Raw genomic sequence first — 18,991 nt, forward strand, 5'->3', positions numbered from 1 at the left:
TCATGCCATTCAGTGTGTCTATGTCTATCCGTTCATCAAGTGCCATGGCTGAGATGGCCACAATCATGAAAAAGCCATCAAACAGATGGGAGGAAGAATAGAAAAAGATGGGTCTTTCCAAGACATACTGCTAGGAAAAGGGCAGTTTTTGAATACTGGAGCCCCACTGCTCCCAGAGAGAGCAGACTTGCCCTGGGGGGAGAGCTGCAGCAACCAGAGCCACAGGGGCCAAAGAAGCAGCCCAGGGAGCTGGAGGCAGAGCAGCAGCAGCAGCAGCAGCAGTGCTGAGACCGAGTGGTGGAGCTGGGGCTGGAGCAGCCCAGACCTGGGTGCGGCGAGCAGCTGGGGAGACCAAGGGGGACTCTGGGCAGCAGGCCCAGCACAGGGAGACGTCTCAGCCAAGAGGCTCTGCTGGCCAGGCTTGGATCGTAACCCCGACAGGGCGGGGGCGACACTGGGAAGAAGGGTCCTACCACTTAGAGCCTGAGAGCGTGTGGCCACCACCAGTGTCCTACCCACAGCATCCCTACAGCACAGCCAGGGCCTGAGAAGAAGGCCTGGGACTTACAAGGAACAGACTGTGAACTGCCCTGACATTCCAGAGACATGGTTTGTGATGTTCCCTGCCACAGAGTAGGTTGATGTGTTTCCTTTAACCTTTCCCATTTTTCCTTATTCTTTTAAAAATTAATTGTTGATTAAATAACTTGCATTTGCTTTAACTTGTATGTAATGGTCAGTGAGTCAGAGAAGTGCCCAGTGCAGAGAGAGTACCCCAGAGTGGGGACACCCTAGCCCCTGTCCTAGGTGACTACAGCAGGGTTGGGGGTTGATCCCCCCAGGAATCCTGGGCCCAGCCTTGTTGGGGTTACGAGGACTCTGCCAGACAGGAAAGTGGGAGGGGAGCCCTCAAGGGCAAGGAGGCCATTGGGTAAAGGAAGTGGGAGCGAGGACTCAGATCCTTTCACTAGCCCACTTCACCAGGGTAGTGCAGAAGCCAGGAAAGTTCCCCACAATAGCAGGACTGTTCTCCCGCTTACATATGCAGTATATCCAGATAGTGTGTAGGCCTCAGTACAGGTGATTCTAAAGACATGTGCAGTGTTGGGTTTATGTCTGTTTTTTATTCTTTATGATCTATAAAAAGGACTGAAAAGGTTTGGATTTTCTTGTTCTGATGCTTTTCTCCTGGAAGAGGAGTTGTATTTTTACCTTGGGAATATCAGGTCTGTCAAGTCTTGTTTCCTCATGGAGACCCAGAGATTTAGATTAGGAGCTCGGTCAACCCTTAACTGAATGAAACACACACACACCCCCAGCCAATCTTTAGCAGAGTGCTCTTTTCTTCCATCTCTTTGTTAGGCATTTGTGTTAAAGAAGAGAAACCAAACCCAAAGGCCTCTAAACAATCTGAAATCTATCCCTTCCTCACACAATCAGGTTTCCTTTCCTTGGATAAGCAGTTAGATGTCCTGACTTTTCCAGTGGTTCACTCCGGATATTTGGAGCCTTAAAGTGAGACACTTAAGTGACCTGTGTTATACTTAGCAGCTCCCTATAGTCCTCCCCACAGCAGGACTGCTGCTGCAGGCTCTGGGAGGCCATTCTTCTCAGCTCTCAGAGAGAGCAACTACAATAGTACAGCCAGTATCACCACCAAAGTTTGTGCCAGCTGGGACGATCTCCATCTTTGTCAATACTGTCACCTCACCTCCGTGGCTAAAAGCACGAGTCTCTATGGCTTGAACTAACTGGGAGCTGTAACTGCCCCATATCCTCTATATGGATTGGGCACAAAACAGGACACACAGCATATACCATCCATTGGGTTATACTGGCATCACCAGTTAACCTATAGGAAGTAGCACCCAGCCATCAGCACTGGCATCACGAGGTGGCAGTAGTGGGGATCAGCTGTTAGCAGCATGAGCAGGAGGCAAGGACTGTGGGCAAGTGTGGGGAATGAGCTCTGTACTGGGGTGTGGGGGTGTAATGGGTGTCCTTTGTCATTTTGATAGTCTGGTCACTTTAACTTGCTGTTTATCCTGACCTAAATCTATTGGCTTTTCAGTCTTTTAGGAGAAGTAAGGCAGAAAAGACTGACATTTCTAATAAATTAAAAAGAAAAACTATCATAACAGAAATAAAACCCTCTCAGATGTTCCGTGTGTATCACAAAGCAGCAAAAGAGAGGTGACAACTGATATTTTCCCCACTTCTTAGATGCAGCACCCTAGAGAAGGGCTGGGTTATTCCTGTGGCAAACCAAGATCCAGGTGTTGTGACTGAAAACCAGGACAGGCAGCATTAGTGAATCGTAAGAGCTACCTTGTTTATTGATTTGTAACTTTGTTTTGGGGTTTACTGACTGTAAAGCTGCATGGAAGAAATATAGCCAGAAATGGTACTAAAAGTTTGTATTCTGAGTAAATCTGAATCTCCAAACAAACAGGGTGTTTTGTGTTTAAGCATGAGACTGCTGAGTTCTCTGTTGCTGTCTCTGCCTGGCTCTTAGTTCTGCCATATCAGTCTTAGGACAGGTCTACACTACAGGCCTGTATCAGTATAACATCACTCAGAGGTATAAAAAATCCACACCCCTGAGTGACGTATTTATACTGACCTAACCCCCCGTGTAGACAGTGCTATGCTGATGGGAGAGCTTCTCCCGATGCCATAGCAACTGCCTTTCTGGGAGATGGATAACTACCTTGACAGGAAAAGCTCTCTGGTCGGCATAGCAGCGTCTTCACTAAAGTACTGCAGCAGCCGCAGCACTGTCCTTGAAGACAAGCCTTTAGGCACAGCTCAGGGGAAAAAAAGTAGAGACACTAAAGAGTAACCCCATCAGACACCATCTGAGGTCTATGGATGTGCTAAAAACACCTTCTCCCCTGTGTTATTGAAGGAGCTCACCAGCCAAAACCACCATCTGCAGCCGAAAACCACATGGAAGCAAAGGGACCCGAACCATCTTCCTAGTGCTGGAGCTGTCCTGCTGCAATTTTCTTCATAATATTCCTCAAAAATGGGAAGATAGGACATGGGGCAATTAATAGAGAGGCCTAAGAAGTGTTCTTTAAAGAGAAGCTATTGTACCTTTCCGTTCTTCAAGGAGCACCAACAATCATTTAATTCTGCAGGCTTTCACCCTCCAGGTTGGACATAATGCTAATTCAAAGGTAGCTGCCTGAGTTCCCCTGCACTTTTATCACATCACAGACATCGGGGGATATTCGAGACTGGGGAAAACTTGGTTGTGACAGGGAAGTGGTACTGAAACCCAACATTCCTGTATATAGGGGACTGGTGGCTAATTTGCTGCATGTTGTTTAATAATGGTGTTGCTAATTTTGTACATCTCTGTGCACCTCAGATGGAGAATGTGGGTGCATTTTTTTATTTTTGCTTTATGAAAATGTACCCTTCAGGTTGCTGTGCTTAGTGGGATCATATTTTTTTATTCACCAATACTAAGACCCTCTGTGTTCTCCTCACCCCTTTTGGGACCAGGTTTTCAAAGGAGTTCAGCTCTTATTTAGGCATCTAAATAAGGGCCAGACTTTAAAAAATACTCTGCATCCTGCAGCTCCCATTATCAAACTCTTGGCCAGATTTTTGAAAAAGCTCAACATCCAACAGGCTGAGCACTCTTGAAAGTCTAGCTCTTTGTTTTGGTGCGTAAAAAGGAGCCGAGCTCTTGAGAATCTGGCCCCAGTTGTGCGTGTTTAGCCCATCTGAAAACTCTGAGGGCTAGAAATGATGCACTCAGGTTTCAGCCTGTAGAGGCACTACTATACTACCCGGGAGTGCTCCGGCCAATAAAAGGTTTTGATGGTCATGATATTGCAAAAATAAACAAAAATATTTTGAACACCTCTTTAAAGATATACCTATGCCCTGAATTATAAACCAAGTAGGGAGCCAATGGAGTTATATGAGATTGGGTGATGGGTGCTGTGGTTTACTTAATAAGAACCCATTGTAATGCATACATGCCAGGGGACAGCTGACAATGGGAAACTGACTGAGTAAAACAGTAATAATTTTCATATGCAAATAGGCATAGGAGCTTTGTGTTTGCTTCAAAACCCAAGCTTTAATAAGCAAATACTACTTTTTGAAAGTAATAAATGCTCTAGTGTAGTATCTCAAAAAACCCAGAGACTTTCCTGTCATCTGATTAAATCTCCTCCACACCATTTCTATTTGTCTTTCTTTAATTTGGCTACATGGTTAAAAGACTCACATAAATGTCACTTCATTTAATGTGATGGGTTTCAAGAGCTATCTTTTCCAATTGTGTTGTCGGTAGCCATGAGAGTTGGGAGGCAGTCCTCAAAGTCTGAGAAATCTCCTAAGTGCTTGGTCCAAGGCCAAAGCCTGTGGCTAGGCTGTGGGTCAGAAAATTTAGGACCCTGCATGAACACTGGCAAATGGTGAAACACTTAAGGTTGCTGTGTGTATTTGGAGAAATTTGTGCTGAAAGGGACATAGCCCATAGGTGCTTATGTTGTTTACCTGTTCTTGAAAATTACACTGTGAATTCCTAAAAATTTCACTCTTTGGGGGGCAAGGGCCATTTTTGTTCTGTTAGTACAGTGCCTAGCACAATGGGGTCCTGGTCCATGACTAGGGCTGATAGGTGCTACGGTAATACACATAATAATAAAAATAGGACACTTATTTTGAAATGTCCCCCCACATAGACTTGCCATAAAGTAATAAAAGGTCTGATTTAAAACAAATTAGTTATTTTAATGCAAGTTTCTGTGTAAATAAGCTCCCAGTGTTGTACAATTCCAATCTATTGTAGTCCTAGGGTAGCTGTCCTGGTATCTTAGCAGTTACTAAATTCTCACCCTAACATTACATCCTCTTGTGGAAAAGTCATATTAATATTTGACAGACAATTGTATCCCTGATATAGAAATCTATAGGTCAGATTTAAAAAAACAACCACCCAAACAAAAAACAAACAAACCTTCAACAAGCCTGCAGAGAAATTGTTTTCCAGTAAATTCTCTAAGGTTTTAAAAATAGCATTTGTACAGAAAATATTGTTTTCCTTGAGTTCTATAGAAAAATTGTTTAATGTAGATGATTTAGAAAGATGAACAATGTTGTGAATAAGTATCTGCAAATTATTACTTGCAAATACCCTTTCCATAAGAAATGAGGCAATATTGCCAGAATTTGAGGCACTTGTTTTGTATTTGACAGCATTTCCTTAAGACTGTCTTACAAACTTCAGCTCCTTGCTCTTTCTTCTGAAAGCCTTCTCTTCAGATCATGCCCATCAATCACCAAAGTTTTTTTTTTAGCTGTTTGCATATGTATATTAATAAGTTAACACGTGGTAATTGTTAAATGTGATAACTCTAATGTCATACCGTTGATCACTAAAGTTTGTCCTTGGTGCTGAGATATATCTCTAACTCTCTGTGCTTTCACCCCTTGCAATTTTTCTCCGTGCTAAGTATCAAACGATGTTCATCAGTATTACTCCAAGGTGCTGTTTGCTTACTTATACCTCAGTACCACCTTAAGAGAGAGACAGCTGTAATAGATCAGCTGACACTTCAGCTCCACCCATTTATTACGGCTGAAAACTTCTCTATCCAAGCAATGAAAAAAAGGATCCTGCCTAGAAAGCAAGAGGGATGTACAAGCCCAGAGGGATCTGATGTAACACTGAAACTGTAAGAAATACAACTCATTCTTGGTCTGGTTTGTTTTTAAATTTTGTTTTAAACTGCTACTTATTTTGTCCAGTTACCAAGGGAAAAAAGTAGCTTAGCCAGAGGAGGGAGTTAACAGATGTGATGGATCATTTTTATATAGTTTTAAAGTGTACTTGTTACAACTTGAAACGAGGAAGCAGTACAAGCGATTTTTAATACTAAAAATACTTGTTTAGCCATATTAAAACAAAACTGAACCCAGAAAGGGGTGTGTCAGATCGTGAACATGAAGGAAAACTTTTAAAACACGGGGAGACTTTAATATGTTTCCATGTGATCATGTAACCCAGTGGTTGCTGATCCCACGATTCCTAACCCTTCAGGCTGGGACTAATCACCTTATCAGAGAAATTTTCTTTGCTGTAGTTTGTAGCAGGATGGCTTTATTTTCTTTCAGAGTAACAGCCGTGTTAGTCTGTATTCGCAAAAAGAAAAGGAGGACTTGTGGCACCTTAGAGACTAACCAATTTATCTGAGCATAAGCTTTCGTGAGCTACAGCTCACTTCATCGGATGCATCCCAGAATGCATCCGATGAAGTGAGCTATAGCTCACGAAAGCTTATGCTCAAATAAATTGGTTAGTCTCTAAGGTGCCACAAGTCCTCCTTTTCTTTTTCTTTTCTTTTTATTTTCTGAAAATCATTGCTAGGGAGCAACTACACCACCAGAGAAGGAAACCTAAACTGTGAAAGTTACTCCCATGCTTTTTAGCCAGGGTGAAAGTTTAAATATGTATTGATGGAGGAAGCACTAACAATTATTTGTAAAGATAGATTTATTTATGTTAATAAAGTCTCATCCTATATGTACAGCTTGTGAGGTATCAGTCTCTAAGTTGACATGTCTAACACTAACAAGTGCTGGAAGACAAATCACGACAATGTTTAAACTTTGTGCTTGGGGCTAAGTGATTGCTTTGTGGTCCTGGGAAAGATGGCATAAAAAAATCAAAATATATAGAGTGATTTGGGAGCATTTAGAATTGTTCCTAGTTGCAGACATTTAGGAACACCCCCTCCACACCTACTTCCCTCACCCCTTTTTTGCTGTGCTTTCCATTCTACACTGTTTATCTGTGACCCTGACATATTGTGTACCAAACTTGGTTTATTGCTGCTTCTACCTCTTGATAAAACTACTGGTGACCTACAAAAAATGTATATTCTAGGCCAGGGGTTCTCAAACTGGGGTTTGTGACCCCTCAGGGCGTCAAAGGTTATTATGGGTGTTTGTGGGGGGTCACGAGCCATCAGCCTCCACCCCCAAACCCTATTTCTCCTCCATCATTAAAATAGTGTTTAATATTAAAAATGTGTTTTTAATTTATAAGGGGAGTTGCACTCAGAGACTTGTTGTGTGAAAGGGGCCACCAATGCAAAAGTTTGAGAACCACTGTTCTAGGCCATTGTAATGGACTGTTTGATCTCTTACACTGCTGTGGATAAAATACTTTAATATTTTATTTTAAGCAGAAAAAGAGAGACATTACTACTAAGTAAAATTGAGTTTTAACAGTGGGAAGGAAAAGGTGAATAATTCTGGAAGGATATTTACTGTTCTCTTTGGTTGTATCTATTGGCAGAGTTATTCCAAAATAGCTATTCTTGATCAATTCCCTGTTTGGATGCTCTTATTCTGGAATAAGAGTGCTTTATTCTGAAAAATCTTAATTTGGAATAAATAACTTTTATTCCAGAATAAGAGTGTCCACACAGGGCATTGATCAGGAATATTTAATCTACTTTAAATTCACACCCTATCTGAATCTGGATTAATTTATCTGTGTAGACAAATCCTTATGCTCAAGAGTGGTGATCTCTCTTGAGACAGAGAGCGCTTATAAGATGCATTTAAATGACAATGGCATAAATGCACAACAATCCTCACAGCAAATCAAAACAGAGAGCTTTAAGAATGTTAATAGACTCTCCTGTCCACCATAACATTTCAAGCCCTGGGGAAACAGACTTGTCTGTCAAGGTTAGCCTTGTAGGTCAAAGTCAGCTGGATCTGCTCTCTCAAAGAATGACGACTTCACCATTTCTGTGTTCTCGTCTAGGTTTGCTGTAAATTGCTCCCTCCAGCTTACTAATAGTTAAATGATTAATGAAGCAACCCATTGTGAAATATATAGAGAAGTAATGTGCTAAATGGTTAAGCAATAGTTTTCAAACTTCCTGTGGTGGACCTGTTTTCTCTGCGTGCACATGTGCACGCATGTATATATGTGTGTGTGTACACATACACACAGATATAAAAATCTACTAGTGTTACATTGCTGTTGATTTATAATGGTCATCTGTTGTTGTACTTTAGAGCAGAGGTGACAAAACTGTATCCATTTTGCTTCCCTATTTTCGGATGGTTGTATATTCCTCAATATTTCACTTGTTAGGGGTGCATGATTATAAATGTCAGAAGTTGTCTTTTGTGTCTGAAAATTTTTGAGTGAAATCCCATCAGCTGTTTGAGCTCTGAGAGTGCACACTTTTTCTGTTTACTAATAAATAATAATTCTAGCCATAGACTGGGCTAGTGCATTAAAAAACAACAACAAAAGACTGGGATCTGAAACTTGCTATGGGCTTCGTCCTCACTGAGGACCAGGCTAGTTCAGACAAGGCTTCCATCTTTGCAATGGCAGGGGCCCCCTACGATATTTTTGGGGGCAGCGGGGTCTGCCTCACCAAGGCCAGAGAGGGCTGTTCATCAGTGTCAATGACCCAGTTTTGATTGGTGTGAGGAGTCAACCCCTTTGTACTGATGAAGGACTCTATGGAGAATAAGCTGGGCCCACTAGGGGCTTGTGTGCCTATTTTCTTTCCCCCAATTTTAGGCTTAATCTTTCCTTTCCCCATGTGGTATCTAGAGAGGAGATTTTCAGACAAAAATGATAGTTTCATAGATTCATAGATACTAAGGTCAGAAGGGACCATTATGATCATCTAGTCTGACCTCCTGCACAACGCAGGCCACAGAATCTCACCCACCCACTCCTGAAAAACCTCACCTATATAGTTAGGTGTGCAACTGTCATTTTTGCCTCTAAAAATCTCCCTACTACAAGCTCTTTCATCTGGCATGGTAAAGCTATTTGAGGTAGGGAGAAGGGCATACGCTGACTGTTGGCCCTTACAAACGGGCCCCAATTGAATAGCTTCACAGGGACCCCATCCTTTTTTGAACAAGCCCTGAGTGAGGTTTAGGTCCTTTGTTTGGTTTTGTGAGGTGGTAGTGGAAGGTTTTAATTAAAGTCAGGAACACTTTAAAATTGTGCTGTTGTCTTATGAAGTTCATACATACTTGTTGAAAGCTATTGCAGCCATGCTTTTGTGTCAATGATTCCTGATCAAATATGCAGAGTTTGCAAGTGGAAAATGTCTTTTCTAACAGCCAATACTGCAGACTCAGCCTGAAAGTCAGTGCTGGTTTTTCTCTTCTTGAGCATGCTTGGCGCTTTATTGTATCATTGGCTGTTCTGGAATAACTCCCCCTGCAGGCATTCTGTTCTGAAATACAAGCAGTTTTATTCTGGAATAATTACTCTTCTTCAAAAGTGACGTACGTATTCCAGGATAAAGTCTGTTTTTCTTCAGAATATTTTGGCCACATGGGGAGCTATTCTGCTGCAGCTGTGCTGGTTAATTGCCCCGTGTAGATGAACTCTCAAAAAAGACACACTACTTTCTGCCTGTGGCAGGTGTGTATATTGGGGGCTGGGTATGAGGTGGCATAGGGCCAGTCTTCCAGCCCTGAACTTTCTGGGGAACACCCCTGTATGGTGCCCAGAGGCTAATGAGCAGGCTTTGTGGAACCTTGGAGAGTATGTCCCCGGTACTACCTCCCCAGCAGTGCTGGAGTGTGTGAAAGTTCTGTTACAATGTGGTGGTGAGTTTCCAGCCGTATATAATTTTGGGAAAAGTCTAAATGCCCTGGCCTGAGTAAATCTGAATTGACTTCGCTAGGTTCAGGCTGTAGGGCAACCTTTCAGATACACACTGGAAGAGGAGAGGGACAAACAGAAGGAGGTGCGTGCGGGAACAGTATCAAGGGAGCCAAGACAAACTTCCACCTCAGACAGACAGGAAGGTCCATATGCCAATGGTTCCTCCAAAAGATTATAAGCGGGCGAATAGTCCCGCTATTGTGGGGAACTTTCCTGGCTTCTGCACTACCCCGGTGAAGTGGGCTAGTGAAAGGATCTGAGTCCTCGCTCCCACTTCCTTTACCCAGTGGCCTCCCTGCCCTTGAGGACTCCCCTTCCACTCTCCTGTCTGGCAGAGTCCTCGTAACCCCAACAAGGCTGGGCCCAGGATTCCTGGGGGGCTTGACCCCCAACCCTGCTGTGGTCACCTAGGACAGGGGCTAGGGTGTCCCCAGTCTGGGGTACTCTCTGCACTGGGCACTTCTCTGACCCACTGACCATTACATACAAAGCAAATGCAAGTTATTTAATCAACAATTAAGTTTAAAAAGAATAAGGAAAAATGGGAAAGGTTAAAGGAAACACATCAACCTACTCTGTGGCAGGGAACATCACAAACCATGTCTCTGGAATGTCAGGGCAGTTCACAGTCTGTTCCCTGTAAGTCCCAGGCCTTCTTCTCAGACCCTGGCTGTGCTGTAGGGATGCTGTGGGTAGGACACTGGTGGTGGCCACACGCTTTCGGGCTCTAAGTGGTAGGACCCTTCTTCCCAGTGTCGCCCCCGCCCTGTCGGGGTTACAATCCAAGCCTGGCCTGCCGAGCCTCTTGGCTGAGGCGTCTCCCTGTGCTGGGCCTGCTGCCCAGGGTCCCCCTTGGTCTCCCCAGCTGCTCCCAGCTCCAGACTGGTCCAACCTGAGCTCCACCACTCTGTCTCTGCACTGCTGCTGCTCTGCCTCCAGCTCTCTGGGCTGCTTCTTTGGCCCCTCTGGCTCTGGTTGCTGCAGCTCTGCTCCCAGAACAGGTTCTGCTCTCTCTGGGCTGCTTTTCTGGTCCCTCTGGATCTGGCACAGCTCTGCTCTCCAGCTCAGCTTGGGCCCCTGCTTTCCCCTTAGCTCAGCCCCACTCTGTCTGATCCAGGCAAATCCAGCTCACACAGAGGACGGAACCTCCCTGGCCTCCTGACTCCCTCATTAGCCTGCTCGCCCAGTCATTCAGGCTGACCTGGAGCATTGGCCTCTCCCCGTTGTTCCTGGGGGCTGTCAGTCTCAGGGTCCTGATTCCCCATCGACCCTTCCCCCTTTTTAGTACTGGGAGCTAGCAACTAAAACACCCCCACTGAATGTTAGTAAGGGGGCAACAGTCCCCTTACAGATAATTGAATTGCAAAGATATAGGTGCTTACCAATCAACATATGATTTAAGCACTAAAATAATTGCAGGTTTTGGGTCCCCTGAATTATTTATTCCCCATGAAATTATTTATTTCCAGTGCCACAGTTCAGTGTGGCACATAAGCACATGCCTAACTTCAAGCACGTGAGCAGTGCCATTGAAACCAATGGGGCTACTCATGTATTTAAAGTTAGACGTGGCCTTATGGGTCTTGCTGAATTGTACTCCAGTTTTACTCTGTGACATCCCCTTTCAGGGTGACTAGGGTTCTAGTTTGAAAGCCCATTGAAGTCAATGGAAGGACTCCCATTGATTTCAACAGGCTTTGAGTAAGACCTTGCCTTTATAGGAGGGGATATAAGTGTGTATAAGTAAGTGTGTATTTCCCATCTCTCAGTGATATAGCCTTATTCTTTTCTTACCAGTCTGAAAAACAAATTCCAAAACTTGGCTTAGTAATTAGCAATTTAGTGAGGAATGAGCCCACCATTGCTCTGGGAGTTACAACAACTTGGTGCAGGAAAGGAGTGGTTTCAACAAAACTCTAATTTCTTCAAAGCTCTGATATTCAGACTTCCCTGAGGGCTTTCATTTGCTGTATACCTCAGAGAACATTCCATTCGCTTTTTTGACTCAATGTGTAGCGGCAGTCAAAAAAGCAAACAGAATATTGGGAATCATTAAGAAAGAGATGCAAAATATGATATTTTCTGTCTTCTTATCTCTCTATATAAATCCATGGTATGCCCACATCTTGAATACTGTGTGCATATGTGGTTGCCCCATCTCAAAAAAGATATATTGGAATTGGAAAAGGTTCAGAAAAGGGCAACAAAAATGATTAGGCACATGGAATGGCTTCCATATGAGGAGAGATTAATAAGACTTGGACTTTTCAGCTTGGAAAAGAGATGACTGGGGAGGGGAGAATATGATTGAGGTCTCTAAAATCATGATTGGTGTGGAGAAAGTAAATAAGAAAGTGCTAATTTACTCCTTCTCACAACACAAGAACTAGGGGTCACCAAATGAAATTAATAGGCAGTAGGTTTAAAACAAACAAAAGGAAGTATTTCTTCATACAAGGCACAGTCAGCCTGTGGAACACTTCACCAGAGGATTTTGTGAAGGCCAAGACTATAACAGGGTTCAAAAAAGAACTGGATAAATTTATGAAGGATAGGTCCATCAATGGCTATTGCCAGGATGGGCAGGGATGTTGTCCCTAGCCTCTGTTTGCCAGAAGCTGAGAATGATCACTTGATGGTTACCTGTTCTGTTCATTCCCTCTGGGGCACCTGGCATTGGCCACTGTCGGAAGACAGGATACTGGGCTAGATGGACCTTTGGTCTGACCCAGTATGGCCGTTCTTACATTCTACACTCCCTGCTTCCAATACTGTATGGAATAGGATAATTTTTGTGGAAGTGAATAAATACCAAATTGATGGGGAGTAGGGAAATATTCATTTTATACAATGAAGGAGCTGATCAAACTTGTTCTCATGCTACAGAGCTGCTTAATTTGCTGTCTCTAATATTCATATTGAAAACTTTATTTTTGACTCTGGGCAAAGTGCACAGTGATTTCTGAAGTACAGTTTGTACAAGCATTTCTGTTCCAAGGGCTACGATGGAAGGCATGAGTAACTCTTGCCACGTATCTCCTAAAGCAACCATGCGTCAAAGGGAGAGTAGTGATGTGAGGTCTAGGTCTCTGGCTCCATGGACTCCTCTCTGAATTTTGCGGTTCCAGGTGGCTGAGGGCAAAACTTGTATCATCCACTGTGGTTTTGAGATCCTACAGATCTGTCTGCCACTGGGGGGATGATGTATCAATAAATGCATATGGTTGACAACTGTTGGTTCTATGAACAAGTTGTAGTCTCCTATGTTTCTTTTCCCCACGGGAGGGGATTGTCTGGCTTCGTAAGATGTGTGACTACAACTAAGGCATCAGTGTGACTTACATGCACAACTAATGGAATGATCAGGCTTCAGAACTGCGGTTTATATGTTGCAAGGCATTGAAATGATTCTTAAGAATGGTCATACTGCATCAGACTAAATGTTCATGTAGCCCAGTATCCTGTCTCTGACATTGGCCAGTGCCAGATGCTTTTGGAACTTTGAGGTTTAGGGATACCCAGTGCATGGGGTTGCATCCCAGATCATCTTGGCTAATAGCCATCGATGGACCTATCCTCCATAAACTGATCTAATTCTTTTTTTAACCCAGTTATACTTCACTACATTAACTGGCAATGTGTTTAAGGTTGCCAGCCTTCCAGGATTGTCCTGGAGTCTTCTGGAATAAAAGATTAATCTTTAAGTAAAGATTATGTTCTGTGATGAAACTTCCAGAAATATGTCCAACCAAAATTGGCAACCCTGATCCAGTTCTACAGGTTGACTGTGCATTGTGTGAAGAAGTATTTCCTTATGTTTGCTTTAAATCTGCTGCCTATTAATTTCATTGGGTGTCATGTAAAGGGGTGAATAACACATCCCTATTCACTTTCTCCCACCATTCATATTGTTGAGTTCCAATTTCCATTCTGTTGAAATTGTTAATAACTTTCTCAAAGTAATTTTGTTTGGGCTGGAATGTTGCTTGCTTGATCTTAGCCCCAACCTGATTTTTTGGGTGTGGTGGTGCTTTTTGAATAAAAATGAGTAAAAGTCACTTGCATTATACAAATACACATTTTCCCTCTAGAGTCTAAACCAAAATTTTTAATATCTCAAAAATGGCTCAAGTTATGTAGATCCCTGATCTTGGGATAGCTTGGGAGCTGAGTCAGCCTCCAGCAGAACTTTGAGCCATTTTAGGGCTACTCTAAGTTACACGAGGCAGTAACTGCATTCAGGGGTGCTGTTCCGACAGCCAGGGTTCACTAATGCAGCAACACCCTGGCCATTTCTCCTTTTCCAGCATACCCCTCATGCTGTGAAAGCAGTGTGGCGAGGTGAAAACAAACTTAGCAGGAATCAGGCTCTGGCCCACTAAGTTCTACTCCCTTTGTTGCTTGTAGGTATTACAGCTGGTAACTAAATTGTCTATTCTGTATGAAATTATGTAGCCTCTGTTTTGTTCCACAGATTCCATTTACTACTTCAAATACATGTAATGGGGCATAAATACATGAGATAAAGTCTACACTGAAATACATGTTAACTGTAATGGAGATGATGGAGTTGTACGTCAGCGCACAATCTGATTCAGTGTTTTAAGTGATGGAGAGTGCTAACTAGTTCAGAAACATATTTTCCCCCATTTTCTAGTGGAAACACAATAATTTCCTAAATTCCCAAATTGGAAGGATTTGCTAATTTTTTGGAGGCAACACATGAAATGTGTTGTGTAATTTCTAACGAGACCCATTGGTTTATTTCTAGTCAAATGTCAGTGTTGGACTTATTTCCACATTTTTGTACTTAAAATAGAATTCTTGTAAAATAGAGATGCCTCAAAGGATGGGCTTGTTTTGTTTGGAAGAATCATTTTTAATAAACATAAAGGCTCAAGGGTCCCCGAAAATCTGAAACAATTGTTTTGCAGGAAAGGATGTAATGTTACCTGATATTTGTTGCATTTCTTATAATTTTTCTTACAGCTGTTTCTGATTACCAAAAATATTGATCTGGTAGCAATATAATGATGAAGAATGTGACACCACATTAATCCCCATGACAACAGACAGTGATGTTACAGATACACTATGAATTCCCCACAGGGTCAAACAGAAGGATAAACAGGGATAATAATCAAACAAATTAAGTGGAATCAGAGAACACACACAAAAGACAGGCCCACTGAACTAAATTATGTATAAAGGATCCCTCTTGTCACATTTACTTTACTTACAAGTAGCAGTTCAATAAAGCCATTTCCATTTTGGTACTTACTTATAGAACCTTTCAACTAAGGATCTCAAAGCACTTTATAAACAAGCCTCATAACACCTACTAGTAGTCAAGTATTACCATAGCCACCAATAAAGCAGGTAAACCAAGGCATAGAGAGGTGAGTTAACTTGAGGTCATTGATTGGTTTGGGAATGGAACCCAGGGACTCACTTAATACTTGCTAACTATTAGACAAAGGATCTCTGTTATCTAGTAAGGGGTAAAACAAGGTACATCAATGTAATCAGTTGCTTGCAGGTAGAATACCGCAGATAACTGTTCTGTGGAATGTGAAAGTCAACATAATTAGTACAATTAACAAAAAAGTTTGGGACATGTGACATAGGTTGAAAACCATTGAGTTTGAAGTCCTCTATTTATCAAAAGAATGGATGTAGCAAAGGTACAATGGTTTCTTCCATAGTGCCTCATCAACTACTTTTACTTGAAGGGACTATTGCTGTGTATGAGATGGTTGGTCAGGCTCCATACCCTATCCCTAATCTATACAGGATCTTGTCTTTCTGCTGAGACTGCCAAAATATTGGCACTTATGGTGGTGACTTTGGACCCTTATGGCATTTTCACCAGGAAGTGGACGGAGAGCGCAGAGTTAATTTAACATAGGCTACTGACCAGAGGGGTGACTGAAAATGTGTCCGTTGAAGTGAATTCTCTTCTCCAGCAGAGGCTAGTGCTGATAATGGCAAATGACAAGGAGAGTACAACCAAGTAAAATACATCTTTCTACCTGCATGATACACTTTTGCAGTGTTATTTTGTGAATAGTCTATTTATTAATATGATTGCCTATAATTTTAAAAGCACAAAGTTTAGCAAAAGAAAAGAATACATGTCGCATAGTAACACCCCAGCCATGGCATACATAAGCTCCTTGTTAGCATAAACCTTGCTACATAATATATTTGCAAAGTCCAGCCTCCATTTAACTTTTTTTCTGTTCTCCATCACCTAACATTAACCTAATGTAAATCTAAATATATTAACTTTGGAAAGAGAGAGAGAAGAGGACAATAGGAGACTGCAACCACTGTCAAATTCATCTCTTTCCATAGCTACCTAATATTAGACCTAGCTGCCTAACCTGATCCACCTCTGCCATTTTTTCTCACACTCTCCCTGAGGGTCGTCGTCTCAGCAAAAATCAGTGAAACATGCATTTCTTCTACCAGATGAGACTGTTATTATTTAACACACATTGTGATAGTGCCTAGAGGCCTCATCCAAGACCAGGGCACTGTACTGTACTGTCATATAGTAAATGACAGTCCATGCCTCAAACAGCTTATAGTCTGAAAGACAAGAGATAGATGAGACAAGGTGGGTGAGGCAGGGTAGATGGGGAGGGCAGGGTAACAAACATAAAGGGATGTTTTAACACAGACTAGTTGTAGGTGCAATTCCTAACCAATCGGTAATCCCAATTTGCCATCTGCCTGGGTTGTTACAGTTGCCAGTTTAGCACACTGAAGACTTGGCTTTTGCATAGCATTTCTCTAGGCCTGATCTGTGAACATACTGTATATAGATGTCTCACTTTACAAGTGGAGATTAACTATTAGAACTGTTTACCATGCAATAAATTTAGTTAATTATTAGATTATAATTTGCAAAAATAAAAATCCCCACACCCCTGTGTACATGTGGCTTGATCCAAAGCCCACTGAAGTCAGAGAGTCTTTTCATTGATTTCAATGAACTTGGGATCAGGCTCATGGGCAATGTTCCCTCTAATTTTTGACAGTCCGTGTGCGCAAAAAATTTCTTCTGTGCAAATTGTTGTGCTTCTGTGCAAATTTTTGTGCATGTGGTGTTTCGCCATGAGCGCGGGGTTTAGGATCTGTGTGCGTGCGCACACGCGCACAGCTTAGAGGGAACAGTGCCCATGGGCAGTTGTTGCATAGAAACATAAAAACATTGTATGGTTTACAGCACTGATTTACATAGGGTATCAATGGAACCAGGACTTTGAACCTGATTTGCAACTGTTTGGATCCCTATGCAAAACCAGTTGCTGTTGCTTAGCAATTTACTTCTACGTGGTCCTAGTAGAACTGAGAATATTTTGTTAGAAAGGATAGCTTCTTATCTAAAACCTTTTCAATTTAACTATCTCATTCTGCCCTGGTGTTTAACCCTGCGTGTTTCCTGGCAGCATATCTGAAATGGGGTTGTAGACAGACGCTCCCTGGGTTACGCACGACCCAATTTATGCAAATTTACACTTACGGAAAAAGTTCCGTAAGCTAGAAATAGGTGGTGGTGGGTTTTTTTTGTTGTTTTTTTTTGTTTTTTTTGGCGTAATGTTTGGGTATACATTTCTGACTTACGCAAAATTCGAGTTACGCAAGGCTTTCTGGAATGGAACGATTGTGTAAGTCGGGGAGTGTCTGCACAAGAGTTAGGCCATGTGTACACTAGAGACCTTACAGCGGCACGACTATACCGATGTAGCTACGCCGCTGTAAGACCTCCTTTGTTGCTGCTCTGCACCAATGGGAGAGAGCTCTCCCACTGGCATAATTAAACCACCCTCAACCACCCAATCTCCTGCCGACATAGTGCTGGCCACACTGGTGCTTCTGTCAGTATAATTTATGTTGCTCTGAGGGGTGTTTTTTCACACCCCTAGTGACACAAATTATACTGACAAAAGTGCTAGTGTAGACACAACCTTAGTTATGAAACATTTATGGCTTTTGAGGCACTTGCAGCGTTAGAGTTCTTTAAATTGTCGGCATCTGCGTAAATGAATATGTGGAGTAATGCTCATACTTTACATACAGAGACTAGGAGGGTGAGATAATATCTTTTATTGGACCAATTTCTATGGGTGTGAGAGACAAGCTTTTGAGCCACATAGAATTTTTCTCTCTCTCCCACCTTGTCCCTCTAATATCCTGGGAACAACAGAGTTACAACTCCACTTCATACATACATACTTCATATAGACAGCGGGTATAAAACATGAATCCAGATTGTGGGGTTGTTTTAGGATTTTATTACATTCAATATATATCATTCTTATATTGTGGGATAATTCAAATATCCTCTCTTCTCTTCCTCTTCTCCCATTTTCTCCCTCCTCCCCCCTAGTATATTGAGAATAATTTTTGTGTTTACAGCTATTAGTCCTGATTAGGTGAAAGGTCTTTTTTTCTGCTAGTATTTGTCTTTTGATATTGTTTTGACACCAATTTGCTGACACTCCTCTAGAGTGATTGTAGACAAAAGATGGACTAGGACTGTTATTTTAACAGGACAGTTATCTTTTATGCTCAAAGCTGAAGCACTGTAACCATGAGTCAATGATGGCATGAGTGAAAAATTTTATACAGATACTCAGAGGGAATAACTTGTAGCAGCAAAGATGGGAAAGAACCCAGCTGTCCAGTTCTACTTCCAGTCAAAAAAAACCCAAAAAAACTGGCCGGAACGCCGCCCCTGGAATTGTTCCACCCCAAGCACGGGCTTGCTTTGCTGGTGCCTAGAGCCGGTCCTGCTTCCAGTTGTGTGGCAGTGTATTTCAAAGGTTCTCGACTACCTTCTTGTGCATTTAATGTCACTACATATTAATGATCCAATTCTTCAACCTTTATTCACTTGGAGTAGGAGTAACTCATGCAAGTAATTCCACTGAAATGAGCTAGTGAATTTAACAATTTGCCATTCTCACAAATCATACTAATACTTTGCACATAGGTCTTTTTTGGTCCAAGGATGACAAAGTGCATTACAAACTTTAATTAAGCTTCCCCAAATCCCTATAAACTAAGTGACATTATTTTCATTTGACAACGGTAAGTTTAGGCCCAGAAAGGTTAAATAGCTTGCTTAGGGTCATGTAGTAAATCAGTGATAGAACCATGTATAAAACCAAAGCGACACACCTTCAGTCCCCTGCTCCATAGATAAATCTCCCTCCTGAGCTCCATGACATTGCGAAAAATATTCACTGTAATGTTGGAGAGTTGGGAGTATTAGCTCCCCCAATGTCA

The 18,991-nt window shown here is 42.2% G+C and overlaps 1 protein-coding gene across 1 annotated transcript in view; it reads left to right on the plus strand.

Moving 5' to 3' along the window:
* The first annotated feature begins 5,611 nt into the window (after positions 1-5,611).
* PLA2G4A (phospholipase A2 group IVA) overlaps positions 5,612-18,991 on the plus strand; it is a 134,863-nt gene continuing 121,483 nt past the window's right edge. Inside the window, exon 1 of the mRNA XM_048861619.2 lies at positions 5,612-5,702. The gene's annotated coding sequence lies outside the window, so the exon portion shown is untranslated. The remainder of the gene's footprint in view (positions 5,703-18,991) is intronic.

The sequence above is a fragment of the Caretta caretta genome, chromosome 8 (genome assembly GCF_965140235.1).
Source record: "Caretta caretta isolate rCarCar2 chromosome 8, rCarCar1.hap1, whole genome shotgun sequence".
Taxonomy (NCBI): Eukaryota; Metazoa; Chordata; order Testudines; family Cheloniidae; genus Caretta; species Caretta caretta.